We start from the raw sequence: 15,758 nt of genomic DNA on the forward strand, positions 1-15,758 counted from the left end.
TGCCCCGGCACGGCCCGGCGCGGCCCGGCACGGCCCCACGGGCCCCGCTGGCGCCGGGACGGGCTTTGGGGCCGAGTGTGCTGGGAGGCCGGCCCGGATGACACTGCCCGGCGCAGCGGCAGCGCGGGACTTCCCTGAACTTGTCCCACGGGTGGCTCGGCGCAGGAGTTCCACTCGCTAGGCAGGAACAGAGAATCCCCTTGCCCCTCACTGCCGCGCCCCCATCCCTCCCGGGGGTCCTGGACACGCTCCTGGCAGTCCTGGCCCCGCACACGGGGGGGCCTGAACCCACTCCTAGGATCCTGGCCCCAATCCTAGCAGACCTGGCCCTGCTCCTGGTGGTCCCGGACCCCTTCAGGTGCAGGGTGCTGCACAGTGTCTGTATTAAGACACAACAGCCCCTAAAAAGCCATTAACATTAAAATACACTGCATGATGGTTGTGCTTTTGTGTTCACCGCAACATTTCTTAGCGTTGGCAGCCCTCCCTCGCAGCTGTGCTCCCATGAAGGTAAGGACACACTGCTAGGGGGGCATTTGTGGTGGATCAGTTATTTCAGCTGGGCCTATGTACCCAGAGATGTGAAGGAGCACTCACAGTTTGGTCCTGCAGGATGGAACAGTCCCAGGCTCTGCATGCCAAACGGTGCGTGGGAGAAATGCGTGGGAGAGGCCCTTGCTGGCAGCACGTTCCCATCCCAAGCAGAGCTCCTCATCTCTGGATGCAAGCCAGCCTGTGGCAGCCGTGCATCCCGTGTTCTTCACTCACTGCATGTCCCAAGTCCTGCCCAAAGGGACTGTTACCTGGACATGTTTTTCTCTGGCTGCTGTCTCCCAAAGCCTAATGATGCTACTTCTGGGTCGCATGTGTAATGCTCTGATTTGTTTCACAGCCAAAAGAAGAGTGGTGTAGTCCAACTGTGAGTCAAGGAAGGGAAAGAAATGAATAAACAGTGACGCTCCACAGATGGAGACATAGCAGCTGTGGGGAGGTACCAGCTCCTCCATATCAAAGGAACCACTGCTCCTCCATCACAGCAAGCATGGTCACAAGCGTACTCTGAGCGTGTTGAGGCACTGAATAGACCAGGTGCACTCAGTAAAAGGCCAGGGACTACAACCAACTCTTTCACCCACTTCTGAGGTGAGACACCATAACCCAAAGAGTGAGTGGGTGGGAGGATCTCTTGATCCATCTGTTCTTGTGTGACTGAGCAGGGAGAGGCCTGTGCTCTGTTTTGCTTAAACAACAAGATAAATAACAATTCAAAGGGGCAATTTTGGATGAAACTCAAAGTGCCACTTGGCTATGCTGTTAAGATCCTACCTAGGCTCAAGTGCTCTGCTCCGCTGGGGATGAGCAGTGGGAAGTGCTGTGGTGAATCCCAGGTGGGACATGGTCTTCAGTTTCCTTTGAGAAGACCCAGTGCTGCTGGGATGAATGAAGCCAGAGAGCATGTCCTTCATCTGGCACTGATGTGCAATGCCCTAGTGTGTGGGTTTTAGAGCAATGTGCAAAACAAGAGGCCAGGGATGGCAGAGCTCAAACGAACAGGGAGCTGCCAGAGCAGTGATGGACTGGAAGGGCAGGTGAGAAGCTGCAGGACATCTCTGGTGTTCCTGTTTCTGCTGTTCCTGCTGCTTTTCCATCTTACTGAAAATGGGAAGGAGTCTTTCCTGTTCTGTGTTGCTGCATTTTTGTCTCCTTTAAAAGACGGATTTAATAATAATCCTATTAGGAATTTTTTTCTTGTGAGGAAAACAGGATATTGTTTCAGGATATTGAGCAACAAAGCTGTCCTTGAAAAGCAACACTAAGCAACCTCGCAGTCCTGTTTCTGACTGCATTTCTGGTGGACACTAATCAAGTTCAGCATCCGGGACAGCCAAACCATTTCATTTCCAGAATGTGAGAGAGGCCTCAGCACAGCAGTACAAATTCAGGTTTTCTGTGTTCCACTGTAAACATTAAGGACCTCTAGTAATCTCAAAACATAATCATTAGTTCTGATTTCTCTTGCAATTAATGTCTGTAGCAGATGTAGAAGTCTAGTCCTCATCGGCCATGAATACGCATGTCCTGCTTGATAAGAGAAGTAACAACGTGAGTCCAAATCCAGGAATTCTTGGAAATCTCTTCGGAAAGTCTGTTCCATTGAGATATCCATCCTAATTTCCTGACTAGGCTTTGGAAAACGGTTTTCTGAGCTTTTGGATTGACATTTCACTTCAACTGGGTTTCCAGGCTCTGAGTTTACCCCATGACAATGGAAGCAGAAGAGAAGGCATCAGATCACTGTCCTTACGGAATGTGCAAGTTCTCCTCCACGGATGATATAGGTATGACATTGTCCAGGGCTGTATTGGTGTAACAGCCTCTGCCATTGTTTAGAAAATAATCTGCCTTAGAAAGAAAGGGCCTGCTAAGATGTTCAAAATGGCCACTATTGCCATGGAAGACCTCTGTGGTTGTGTTCATTTTTATGCTCATTTAGATCAGCACTTTTTGCCTGTCTGGACTCCCATTGCTGCTCTGTTACCACCCATTCACATGCGTGTCCCCCAGCAATGCAGACCAGCACTTAACAAGGTTATGTCTCCCCAAAGATCCCCCTTGGATCCTGACACTTGTGGCCATGTCAGAGAGACCTGCATTTGCCAGCATGAAGAACCCCATACTTTCTACCTAGTGCCATTGGAGATAATTCCTTATCAAAATTGGCATTGGGGCACCATGTTACCAGTGAGTGGTGAGACAGACAGTGATTTGGCTTATGAGATGATGTGAGGCTAGCAGAAAGAGGATAATCCCCGGTAGTCTTTATCAGAAGCCCTGACCAAAAGGGACTGCGACCTCACTGTGAGCTCCAGGGGAAGGGGAGCGAGGAGGATGCTGTGGGGTGGTGGCAGTCAGAGGCAAGTGGCAGCAAGTCAGCTGGTCCTGCTGTTCCAGATGGGAAGAGGGTAACTGTGCCCTGTAGAGAGCTTTGCCTGCTGCATTTGATTTGACCTGGCTAAGAAAGAGAAGGCCCTGCTGGCTCCAGCTGCATCCTGGCAGCTGCCACTCCTGCTCTTTGCTGCCAGGAGAAGCATCCTTTCCTTGGAGAGCTTGCCTAGAAATAAGTGAATCTTGACCACATGGCAAAAGCTGAGATGTCACCATGGCTGTAGTCCTCCCTTATCCCTTGCACTGTGCCTCTTCCTCATGTTCTGGGGTAAGAGCTCCCTGGTTCTGTTCAATGAGCCCCTCATGCTGCAGCCTGCACAAGCATGTCACCTTTTGCCAAGGAACTTACCTGGCACAAGAAATAGTATCTCTGTTCCTCCTGCCCCTCCATTCCTGCACCAGAGGAAAGTAAGGCTCTTCAATGTCCTTTTTCCAATACTAATTGAACGCTCTGTGAGGACTCACTCATGAGGGTCTCTACTCTCTCTTCAATGAGTATGTAGCCTGATTGCTATCCTATATGTTCCCAGTGCAGTGACTAGTTCTTTCCACATTCTCCTTCCTTCTTTCCCAAGTGCTGGCTGCCTGACTAGCATGTCTTGGCAACACCAGTCCTCACTCAAGCTGGTAACTCATCCTTTAGGGTCTATAGCCAGTGCCGCCAGTGCCTCCAGGCAGGCAGGGGAAGGGGCTGGTGCTTCCTCTGGCATGGGGCTTGGTGGGTGAATATCACCCCAGGGAGTGAGAGCCCACTGGAATGGAGCATCATCACAGAGGAGACACAAAGGTGAGGCTGCTGGATGAAGACTGAACTGCATCCCAGCCACACTGGGGTCATCCAAACCAGTCTGACCAGCACAAGATCCTGTTCTACTACATACACCAGATGCTGGGATCATCTTCATCCAAAAGCCTTCTGGCAGAGCTGGGGACCCCTGAGGCAAGAGGCAAGGGTAGTCGGTCAGGCCACGCTAGTGGGTGTACTTCTTGCTGTGTCCAGCTCTCCCATGAGACCTCCACTGTCCCAGAACATGCTGTTTTAATGACTCTATTCCTGTTCTTGGGGTGGGGAGGAAAAGGTGGGGGCTCAGCAAATAATTTAACCATATCCTGCACCAAATAACTTCACATGTCAATAACACTGGCTCACCTGCATTTCCATTCTCTGTTGTATCCCTGCCCAGAGAGGCTGTTTCCCCCTGGTTCCAGCCTGCCCTGTGTGATCCCTGTCTGTCAAGAGGTTGCTGGCGTTCCTAGCCATGTCTCTTCACCTTCAAACAGGGTTCAGCACTTCTCCCTCTCCACACAATGCATCTTTAGGATCAATTTCCACTGCTGATGGGTTTGTTGACTGGACTGCTTCTGGGAGGATGCTACCTTCAGTGAGCTTGGGGTAGTATCACCATGGGGATGAGCTGGAGCTTGGGGCTGTGCTCCGGTTCTGTTTCCCCTTTGCACCATCTATAGTAGCTGTTTTCTTGGAATGTTACACAAAGCCAGGCTTCTCTCTGTACTACTTGACATTTTTTATCCTGCATCATCTCAGGAGAGATTGGGGCACTCTTTTAAGTCTGAAGAGGACGGGAAAGGACTGCAGGCTGCAGGCAGCCTGAGAGCCAAGAGGTTTGACCAGCTGACCCTTACACCTGTGAAGATGTCTCTCAGTCCCTGGCCATGCTGGTCCCACCACCCAATCACACAGGGTTGCCCACAGCACCATAACATCCCACACTGTGAGCACACAACCTATTGTGTGCATGTGTAAATACATATTTGTGCTGCTTGTTTCCAAAACCCCTCTTGTTCTGTTCCCAAAGAGCCTGGACTGACAATGTCAGGAAAGCCTCTGTCCCCCTGGCTTTGTTTGACCGTGCTTGTTTGGAGGAAAGATCCCTGGAGAGGAGCTCACTGCTGCTGCGTGCCCCGACACAGAGAGTGGGCCCCAGTTCTGAGCAGGGAGGACACCCTGCAGGCTCTGTTCCCCCACAGAGCCCAATCCAGCATCATCTCTGACCCTGGACAAAAGGGAGCAAGGAGCAGTGCCCGTGCCTGGCTCGCTTGGAGATGGTTCTTTCTGAAGTGGTCAGGTGCCCTCCCTGCACAAACACAGGCCTAAGTCCAACACCACCAAAGTACACTAACAGCTGGAGGCAGCCCTTGCCCCAGAACAGGTTTTGGGGACTTTGCCTTTTGCTACCATGGAGATGGGATTTCATGCCCTGCCAGCAGAGAAGCTCAGGTCTCCCCATTCTGCCCACCCACCCTACTTGCTCTGCCCATTCTGCAGGTCATCACAGAATCATAGAATCATAGAAACATTCAGGTTAGAAGGGACCTTACAAATAGTTTCATTCCACCTCCCCACAACAGGCAGGGATGCCACACACTAGATCAGGTCCCACTCTTCTCTCTCTGAAATAGTGTTAACCATAGTGGTGACCAGAAAGAAGGTTGTTTTGGGAAAAAAAAAAAATATTTACAGAGCCCAAGTCCTACCTTCCACGTCACCGTTACTGGAGATAAGGTTTGGACACCGTGAAGTGTCCATCAAAACTAGCTCTCACCAGCCAATTCAGTCCCACCTCCTCCACGTGCTGTTTTGTGTTGGGTTTGCACACACTCTGGTGAGCTCTGACTGAGCTCAATAGGCAGGAGGAGTTACATAAAGCAATTTAATTAGTCATTTGTGCAAGCCAGAACTACTTCTTCAATTGGGCAGGTACCCCATGAACTGACTTTTGACCCATTGTGGCAGCACAACCACCCATGGCTGAACAGTTACATAGGCACAGGGTGGGTGCACCATGCTGGCTCTAAAAACTCTCAGCAGAAAATAGTTGCAATAGCCCCAGTTACAAATCCCTGATCTTCCATAATCAGAGAATAGGGTTAAATGTGCCTAATAAGCTCATTCTAAAGTGCCATTACTACTCTAATAATAGCTGATAAACTAGTCTTTTGTGGGACAACAAACATTTCTGTTATTCCCCAAGCCCAGCTTGGGGATAGGATAAATAAAGCTAGCTCTTGTTTTAAAGCAGGAGGTCATGCTTCCTCTTAGGATAAAGGCACTGCTACCCCTTTCCCTGGTTTACAAGCTTAAAGGAGCAAAATTGAGTGATACAAAATGTCAGAGAAAATTAGATTTTCGAGCAGGAACAGTTAAAAACAAGTCAGACAGACTGGCACTGAGCTCCCTCCACATGTGTGTTTAGCAGATAATTTGTTATCATCCCAGTTCAAAGTTAACCTGCTGGAAAGCTGCTGTGGGAGAGTTGGCTGATCTGCAGTGTTTCAGACGTCCATGTTTCAGTTGGGTGCAAACAAAAAAAAATTAAAAAGCTTGTTTTTGAGTAAGCCTGTTGCTGACGGATACAAATACTTACTTTCTAGGTGGAAGTTCATTAGGGCACAAGCACCAAATGTGATTAATCACACAGTGCCCAGTGCCATGGCTTGGGTGGTGGCAGCTCTCGATGCTGCCCTGTGATTTTCACTTCCCTGTCCTGAGCTGGAGGGACGAGGGAGGAGGAGGATGGCAGAGTTTCCTTACACCCTCTGTCTTTGGGGATTCAGGTACTAGCCCGGGTGAGCCAAAGTCTCAGACCCCTGCACCTGCCACCCTCCTCTCTGAGCAGCACCGTGAGTCCCCCTGAGTCCCCATTTGGCTCCAAATGCCCCAGTGCAGGGATTCAGGGACTCCTTCAGCTCTACCTTGTTGGGCCTGTGGCAGGAAGCTGTGGTCAAGGCTGTCTGCCTGCCCCAGCTCATCTGCTATTCTTACCTTGCGGGGGTGAGCTGTGTTTTCACTGTCTCAGAGATGGGATTTGCCTGTTATGCTTTGGAAAAGCAGCCAACTGTGGTGCAGGGAGCGGGAGGGAAGGCACGTGGTCTGGGCTCACAACAGATATTTGTTGTAGGGCTAGCAGCAGCTGCAGACCTCGCTTCCAGGTCTCCTGGAGCATCCCAGCCCCCTTTGCCTTGTGAAATGCCCTGATCATGCTCCCCTAGGATGCCCAGAATGCCCAGGATGATAAAGTCTCCCAGGATGCAGAATTTCCCTCTAAGTGTCTGAGCTCTGTTAGAACCAGCCCAGCACCTCTGCTGCCTTCCAATCTGCATGGCTGCCTCTTGCCTCTGCCCCAGGAGCTCATGCTGGGGGCAAGAACTTCAGCCCCAGCACCGCCAGGGCAGGAATGGCCGTGCTGCCACCTGCCAGTGTTCCCTCCCTCTGCCACAAAGCCATGGCACCCTGTCCCAGCCTCTTGTGTGTCTTGGAAAATCCCAGGTCCCAGCCGTCACCAGCCACCCTTGACTAAATGAGCTCTCCTCTGCAGTCTGTTCTCAGATTGAGTCTCAGCAAACGTTCATGCCAGGCAGGTCCTCATGTGTCACCAGCCATGGGCCCAATAGGGCTGCACGTGCACGTGGCTGTGTAATGCCATAACGAGATTACACTGCGACATGACTGTTGTGAAATAATCCACAGTATCATTCAGTAAATCCCAGGATCCAATTACCTTTCCACATGACACCCCTTCCTGGGCATGGGGAGGCCAAGAGGCTGCAGCCTAGTGCCCTGCCCTTCCAACAGCCTCCTGCTCAGCTCCTCCACCCCCCTGCACCTCTCTGCCTCCTTGTCATTTAGGATTATCAAAGTTTGTGTTTCTCTGCAGGAGCCCTGACCCTCTGCCAGGCTCTGCTGCATTTTCACACACGCCTGTTCGCTCCCCAGCACCACACTGCCCCCCTGCCCAGCCAGCCCCAGCTGCCTCCCCAGCCCAGCAGCACCCGTCCCGGCTGAGCTGCTGCTCAGCTGGCTCAGGCAGCGATCCCAGCCTGCCCGGAGTGGGGCAAAGGGCCAGTCTGGCTGGTCGCGGGCCCACAGTATGCGGGAGTGCTGGGCACACTGCGGTGTTGAACCCAGAGAGCTCCGGCGTGCACCCTGCCTTCCACAGCAGCAGCATTGTTTGCAAACGTTGTTCCAGGTCATTTTCCTTGTCCTGGCAGAGCTGCTCCCGAGAGCCAGAAGATCCCTTTCTGTGAGAATAAAGCCCGGGGCACAGGTACAGCCACACTCGGCGGCCCAGCAGCAGTGCCAGGGCACGCACGATGCCCTGCGGCTGGCTCAGCGTGCTTCTGGCCCTGGCAGGTGTTCAGACACCAGCGCTGTTGCCAGGTCAGGCAGGGAGTGTGGCCAGCTGCAAATTTCAGCTTCACTTTTGGAGCCTTTGAATCACTGGCCAGCTGCCAGGGTTGTTATTTGTTCGTCTAAGTATTTTTTTCCCAAGTGAATTTCAAGCTGGTCAGAGGAGCCAGGATGAGGAACTTGGCAGAGGGGCCTTCGGTATCCTCAATGCAGGGGGAGTGGGAGTGCGGGCAGGATACTGCGGAGTGTTCTGCCCTGCCCAAGAGACCCCAGACAGCAGGACAGTGGGCTGCATCAGTGCTGGCAGAGCCTTCACACCAGGAAATCTTTAGTTTCACTTCTCTCAAGGGGGAACTCAGACAAAACACACACAGGGTGGAATCCATGGACCAGCCTGCTTAGTACAGAGTCTGCACCTCTGTACATCCTTAATGCTACATGGGTCTTGGTGAGGTTTCAGAAGCTGTGGCCCCAGGTGTGGATCCCTGGGGTGAGCAGGGGATTAATATCATCCATTTCTGTCTGAAGAAAACCAGAATCCCACCTGAGCCAGAGCTGAGGCCATACTGAGGTTGGGGCTGTGTCCCATCTGGATATCAGAGGCCAGGAACTCTAACTCTGGCCCTGCTCTCTACCGCTATGCTGTCCACCCACTCTCTGGTGTGGGGGGAGCTGCACTGAGCTGCAGCTTTGTGTTTGGCCAGCTTGCATTTGCTGAGCCTGGGTTGCAGGCAGCTTGCTGTAAAAGGCACCTGGCTCCCACACCTATTCATGTGAAGGTTTGGGCAGAGTTTACAGGGAGCTCATACTTATTGCGGTGGCCCTGGGTTCCAGGGAGAGCCACCACTGTGAGCTGTCCCAGTGGTAACAGCCCTGGCTTCCAAGGCTGTGTGAGGAGAGACAGGAAACAAAATAAAACAGGGGCAATTTGCAGGAGAAGAAATTGCTTTTCTACCCTGGAAACCTGAGCCTCTGGCTTCCAGAGATTGGGAAACCAAGACTTTGGGAGGGAAGGTCTGGCAGGTCCTTGGGAGAGCAGAGAGCCATGGGGCAGGGAGCTGTGAGACAGGAAACTGTGGGGCAGAGAGCCTTGGGGACAGGGATGAGACTGCGGCCCGAGGGAAGTGCCAGCAGGAGGGAGCTTGCTGGGATCTGGCAGGGACAGTGCACAGGCAATTAGAGCGTGTCCTGTCATTCCCCCCACACTTCCCATCTTCCCATCACCTTTCCAGCCATTGTTTGGCAGCCCTGGGGCTGAGGCACAACATGGAGAGAGGCTGTCTTTTCTCCCTTCCAGGCAAAGCCATTTCTGTTACGTTGCCTCATTCTCCTGACATTACCGTAATGGATTTTGTAAGACACCTTTCTGCCAAATTGTCTGTGCCTTTCCTGTGGCTCAGCAGTGGCCACTTGCTGGCCACTGCAGCCACATCAACCTGTCTCTTCCAAAGGCAATCCCAGCTCACCTGATGGCAGATTGAAAGGCTGTTCCTGCCAATAGAGTGGGAAAATATCAGTGCCCACCCAGTACATGGCACAGTGGCCTGCAGCTCTGTGCTGGGGGGACATTCCAGACCCCTGGAGATCCCTCTGTGTGCAGGGACCCTGCTGACATTTCCCAGCACAGAGCTGGCAGCCCATGAAGCCTCACAAATAGCACAGGGGGCATGTGGGAGCCCCCAGCGCCACAGCTGCAAGTCCCACACGAGCCTGAAAGATTAATGACCTTTTTCCAGTGTTTGCTTTAGGCAGACGCTCGTGCTCCAGGGCTTTGCTCAGATAACAGTCTGGTATGAGAATAAGCTCCCCTGGTGAGGTGCAATTTAGAGAACTTGAATAGGGGCTACAAAACTAGTTGCAAATAAAGAGATTAAGATCAGTATTTGTCCTTTTCTTTTCCTTTTTCCTTCCTAATGGAGCAAAAATATTCCTGTTTATTGCTATAAACCCTTGGGGGCTGTGTGGTAAACTCCCAGTGGGAATTACTGTCTCAAGAGATCAGAGATCCTGAGAACATCCCCTTGCCAAATTTACAGTTATCATTAGTTTTAATTAGCCTTGTTTATCTCTCCCTGCAGTGGTATTTGGGGAACTAGCTCAGGTCAAACACGGGGCAGTTCCCTTATTGTTACCAGATATCCAAAAATCTCCCTTCAGGCCACACCAAACTGTCACAATGTGGACACCTTCTTCAGGCCTCTCCTGCAGCCTGGCTCTGGGCTCCTGCACGTCTGCGAGGAGGAGTAAATGGGAAAAGGCCAGGAGAGGAGGAGACCCTCTTATCCCACTCCCTGCAGAGCCCCCGTAGCCCTCAGCCACCCCAGCTGCTCAGCTGCAACGCCTGTGCACTCACACCCTCCCTGCTCTGTATTCTTCCTAAAAAATATAAAGCATCACTGTCCTATTAATTATGTGAGTTCTGGAGCAGTATTTTTCCCAGAGTCACCTACTGGTTCACGTATTCGTTTTCCAGGCAGCTTAGCCAGTAGCCTGGCAACATGGTGACCTTATGCTCTGCTCAGCTTTGAGCATTTTATTAGCCACACTGGACTCTCTCCACTGCTCCATATTGCTGAGCCCCTCATTAGTACAATTAATAAGCCGCTGCTGTCAATTCAATCAAATGCCAGGCTCGACAGCAGGAGAAAGCTTTGGCAGATCAAGTAGGGGAGATTCTGGGTAGCACTGGGAAATTGTAGGAAACCTTTCATCTCCCCCAAGGAGCTGAACAAGAATGGAATTGTGGGATTGGGATTCTCTCAGGTCATGTTTATTTATCGCTGGCTCGTTAGTATAATAAATCAGGTCCCCTGTCACTTTGAATGAACTCATAGGTTTGCTGGAAGGAACTTGGCAGAACACCTTGATATTATTAGTGACGGCGTGGACAAAGCCCCCTGAAAGGCGATGCCCTGGCCGGGGTGTGCAGGCACCTCACACGCACCCACTCAACCCTGCACCCCACCAGGGACTGGCACGGTCATGCCAGGGGACCGGGATTGTCTTGGGACACACCACACAGCATGTCCCAGGTACTCAATAGTCACAGGAATGGATGATTCTCCCTGCTCCTGTGCTTGTTCAGGAGACGTGCATGGTGGGAGACCTCCCTGTCTTGGCTTGATGTGTGTTGCCAGTGCGGAGCACTGGGCAGACAGTGTGGGTGACATTCTGCACTGACACTCACGTGGATCAGTCACACATGACAGTGCTTTGCCTTTCACACCTCTCTGTGTCCTGCCAGACTTTGTCCTGGCTCTGACGTCGGTGTGCTCTTTGGATCCCATGCTGGCTCCAGGAGCTCCTGCCACAGCAGTGCTGGGAGCTGCTGCAGCTGCAGGGCAGACGGGTGGCAGCAAAGACCTCATGCTCACACTGGTGCTCACGTGCTGCACCAGTGTGGCTGTGGCTCCTGAGCCTGATCCCTGTGTCCTCTGAGTGGGACCTACCAGCAGCAAGAGACCAGGAGGTGGCTTTCGCATTTCACCTCTCCCTGAAGTGGGCACATCCAGTGGTCTACCAGAGATGCTGGAGAGGTCACAGTCTCCTTGCCTTGATCTGTTGCTTTTCCACACCAGAGAAGGGGATGTGCAGGTTGGTTCCCACTTTGGAAATAATATTGAGTGACAACAAGGAAGACCTGTGATTGGTGTCATAGTCTGAGTACCCCAATAGAGCAGCATCACAAGTGTATGTCCCAAAACCCTTCCTTAAATAAGTTCCCCAGGAAATCCTTTGATCTGGTCTGATGGTGAGAACATAAATTTGAGTATAGCTTAAAGGTTACAAAATAACCATTCTGTTTTATTGTTTAATATAAAATGGTGTTTAATCTCCCTGATGTGATAAATATTGAACTGTTCCTAATTTTCTTTTCATAGGCCTTCTCTATGAAGATCTTCACCTTTCACAGAATTCTATCATTCTTGAACTGGACCTGCACTACCTTTGAAATGCAGGGATTCCCAAATCAACTGTGTGCTGTTGAAGCATGCCCCATCTCCATCCCACCCTGCTCCTATTCCATAAGAGCCTGGGAAGTTCCTGGGGCCATGCTCCCGCTCATTATCTCTCTTGACTCCGGCTGACCTATAAATGTTAAAGGAAACAAAACAAACTGCTGGGAGGGAGAGGAAGGGCTGTAGGTGTTGGCCGCATGTCAGTGGAGCCAAGCCAGATTCCAGCTGAAGATGCTATTGTGTTGCAGTGATTTCCCTGGAAAAACAGGCCTGGAGATCTCCTTACTGTTCCTGGGAAGCACTTGATGACCAGGAGGGTGTGGATTCGGGGCACCCGGAAGGCTGTGGGGGTGTTGGGGGCTTCTGACAATGTTGTGAATGTGTCCGGGGGAGGGAGCCGTGCCACTAGCCCCCTGGCACACATCCCTTCCTCCCAAGAAGTGCATTGGCCACGGGCATACTGGGGCCATGGGCAGACACTGACAGGATCACCAATTTGCATCCCATCCCTCAGGGCTCTGGGATGGTGCAGACACCCTGGGAATGGACTGGAGGAGACAGGAACATTCCAAGAACCCCAGCCAGAGCTCAGCCATCTCTGTGCCATGAGGAGGGTCTGTGGGTGATGGAGTTCTCCGCACAGTGCCAGCCCTCTCCAAAGCTTCACAGGCAAATCACTTCAATCTTTTTAAATGTCGGGCTTAAACCACTACCCGAGCATCCCATGCATCCCCAGTCACTGCCCACACTCAGCATGGTACATGGAAAGCTGTCTGGGGACACAATGCTGTCCCTCTCCTGCACCACAGGAAAACCTCCTGCATCCGCCACCCCTGGACAGTCCATAAATGCCCCCTCCCTCCTTATCTTTCCCTAAGCAGCAGGGGTCTTGGCATCTCCTTAGCCCCTGTTTCCTCTTCCAGCTCCTGTTGACACACTGGCCCTGGGAGAACAATGGGGCTGAGGGCAGCAGAGAGACAACCTGTCTGTTCCTCTGGCTGTCCACTCATTTTCCTGGGCACAGCTGGGCCACAGGGACCTGTGGCACAGCTGATGAGGTGGCAGCACCAGGGAGAAGCTGGGGCAGGGTGACCCCACAGGGGGGCCACAGCCTGAGCAGTCTGGCACTGCCCCATCCCAGCACCGCAGCACTGGGCATCCCACAGGGTAAGGCCACCCTGCACTGCCTGGATGCTGGTGGAGATGTCCCAGTGAGGAAGGGGATGCAGAGGTATCTCTGTGCTGATGAGAACAGGGCTGAGAGGGCAACAGGGGCAGATAGAAAAGTGTCTGGTCACAGATTTGGGGGAGAGAAGTGTTTTTATTGTGAGTTATTGGCCAGGCTGGCATCCTCTGTCCTCCGGCAGCGTCATTGGCACAAAGATATTAAATAAAGAGCTCGTTTCAGGCCGTGCTTGTCGAGGCCAGCAGGTTAAAAAACTTCCCTGAATTTCCAGCCTGCGAGGAGCAGGGAGGTAAGCTCAGCCTTATCTGGAGGGAGTGCTGGTCAGGAAGAAAACTCTGTGCTCCTGAGGAGCGGCTGTCCGCCCAGCCTGAGGTGCGGCAGATACCGCTCAGCCAAGGTCAGAGTCCCGCTCCGAACCAGCGGCAGCGACAGTCCCGAGGGCGGCGTGGAGGGAGCAGACGCGAGGGGCTGGGAGCCCAACACCTGCCAGCACCTCTGGCAGCCCCCGCACCTCTCAGCAGCTTCCGGCACCCCCAGCCCGCAGAGCTGGGCTCAGCACCCCGAGGCCACCTAGGCTCTCTGCTGGGGCTCGTGTGCCATCCAGTGGCGAAGGCTCAGCTCCAGCACAGTGTGAGCCTTCCCACGCTGCCGCTCAGCGCCGCGAAGGAGTGAACCATGCTGGGCTGGAGCCTGGAGAGCATGTCGCTGGGGAGGCTGCAGACAGCAGCGGGATGCGCTGAGTCTCCACTGCCACCCAGACGGGGAGGCATGCCCGGGCCAAGGATGCTCCTGGCAGGGGCGGGAGGCTCCTGCTGCTGTAGCAGGATCCCAGCTTCCCCTGAAATGCTCAGGGAAGCAGTCCAGGAGCTGGGAGGGGACAGTGGCCCGAGGGGGATGAGCCGGGCTGGGCTGCAGCAAAGCCTCCTGCACCTTCCCGAGGGATCCAGGATCGACCTGTGCTGGGGAGTGGGGAGACTCCTCACCTCAGGTAGATGCTTAAGTCCTTCCATGGCAAGCCCCTGACCACTCCATCTGTCTTGTTCCAGGCAGGAGCAGTAAAGGGATCGAGGGCCTCCTCCATTTTAAACCACAGTGACACTGATGGCTGGGCTGGAATTGCCTCCAGCAGGGCTGTTCCAGCTGTACCCTCAGGCGTGCCACAGCTACCTGCTCTGCAAGGGCTCGTGCCCACTCCAGCGTGGTCAGCAGGACTGGGCTTTGAAACACCTGTGGCAGTCCTGGGCACACAGGAGGTGATCTGCGTACAGCACTAGCTCTGCCCCAGACGGATTCCAGAGGCATCGTCCCAGAGGACCCTCAGAGGGATGTCACATCTAAATGGATACTGTGGACAGCTGCGAAGATCTTGGAGCTGTGCTGGACTGGGACTGGCAGAGGGAGCAGGAGGGAGAGTTTTAAGGGAATTGCCTGAGGAGGCAGGGCCCCCAGCAGTGGGAGTTGTAGCTTGGTGAATCACAGCAGGCTCCCTTCTGCTCCAAGATGAAAGGAGCAGCTCAGCAATTAAGACTGGCTTCTATTAATATGCAAATTTCTGCTGCCATGGCGATAATCTTATAAATGCAAATTGCACTGGGAACTATTGTTCGAGAGAGACCTGTGCTGGGCCCTGGATTTTGTCTAAGCAGATTCTCCTAATTGAGTTCTCCTGAGCCTGTGGCAGCCGGGGGCAGCACTGCCAGTGCCCACCCTGATGCCAGATTCCCACCTGGCATCTTCCCTGTCCTTGCTCAGCCCTTTTTGCACAGGTCATAAAGAATATCCTGAGTTGGAAGGGACTCACAAGGATCATCGGGTCCAACTCCAAGCCCTGAACAGGACACCCCAAAATCCCACCCTCTGCCTGAGAGCATTGTCCAAACACTCCTTGAGCTCTGGCAGCCTTGGAGCCATGACCATTCCCTGGAGAGCCTGTTCAGTGACCGACCAGCCTCTGGAAGAAAGGGGCACACAGTACTGGGCACACGGCCAGTGGTTTGTCTGTGCCCAGGTGCTGGTAGCCAGGCCGGGCGCTGGCGCTGCTGGTGTGATCCAGGTGAAGCCCTGCAGGTCTGTTTGCCCTCAGGCTGGCTGTGGGAGCACAGACCCAGGCCATGGTGCCAGTGGAGCCGCACAGCCTTGGGGACACCTGTGAGGTGCCTGCGAGGGGACACCTCAGCACAGGCGCGCTGCACCCACAGCCCCGGGGGAGCGTGACACCCTCGCGGCAGCACCTAGTTCGTGAGGAGACGGAGTGGGTCCGCTAGGAACGGACAGCAGAGGGTGATCTGCCCCTCCCTGCAGACACCGGCACTCAGACGGCAGGAACCGCCGCTGCAGGCGGATGGAGCGAAGGCCCGAGAGCTCCGACCGCCGGCGGCACCTGAGGCGACACCTGAGGCGACACCTGAGGCGGCCCCTGAGGCGACACCTGAAGCAGCGCCTGAGGCGGCAGCCCTGCTGGGAGGGGCTTGTGGTGGCACCGCCCACCCCGTCCCCGCGCCTGCGCGCTCCGCCCCGA

General features: G+C 53.6%; 1 long non-coding RNA gene across 1 annotated transcript; it reads left to right on the forward strand.

The window, feature by feature from the left end:
• The first annotated feature begins 270 nt into the window (after positions 1–270).
• LOC135285991 (uncharacterized) lies at positions 271–12,340 on the forward strand. Its single transcript, XR_010350575.1, has 4 exons — positions 271–510; positions 893–1,143; positions 2,245–2,339; positions 11,977–12,340. It is a non-coding gene; the product is annotated as an uncharacterized LOC135285991 (long non-coding RNA).
• The last annotated feature ends 3,418 nt before the right edge of the window (positions 12,341–15,758 follow it).

This window comes from Passer domesticus, chromosome 25, assembly GCF_036417665.1.
Source record: "Passer domesticus isolate bPasDom1 chromosome 25, bPasDom1.hap1, whole genome shotgun sequence".
NCBI lineage: Eukaryota > Metazoa > Chordata > Aves > Passeriformes > Passeridae > Passer > Passer domesticus.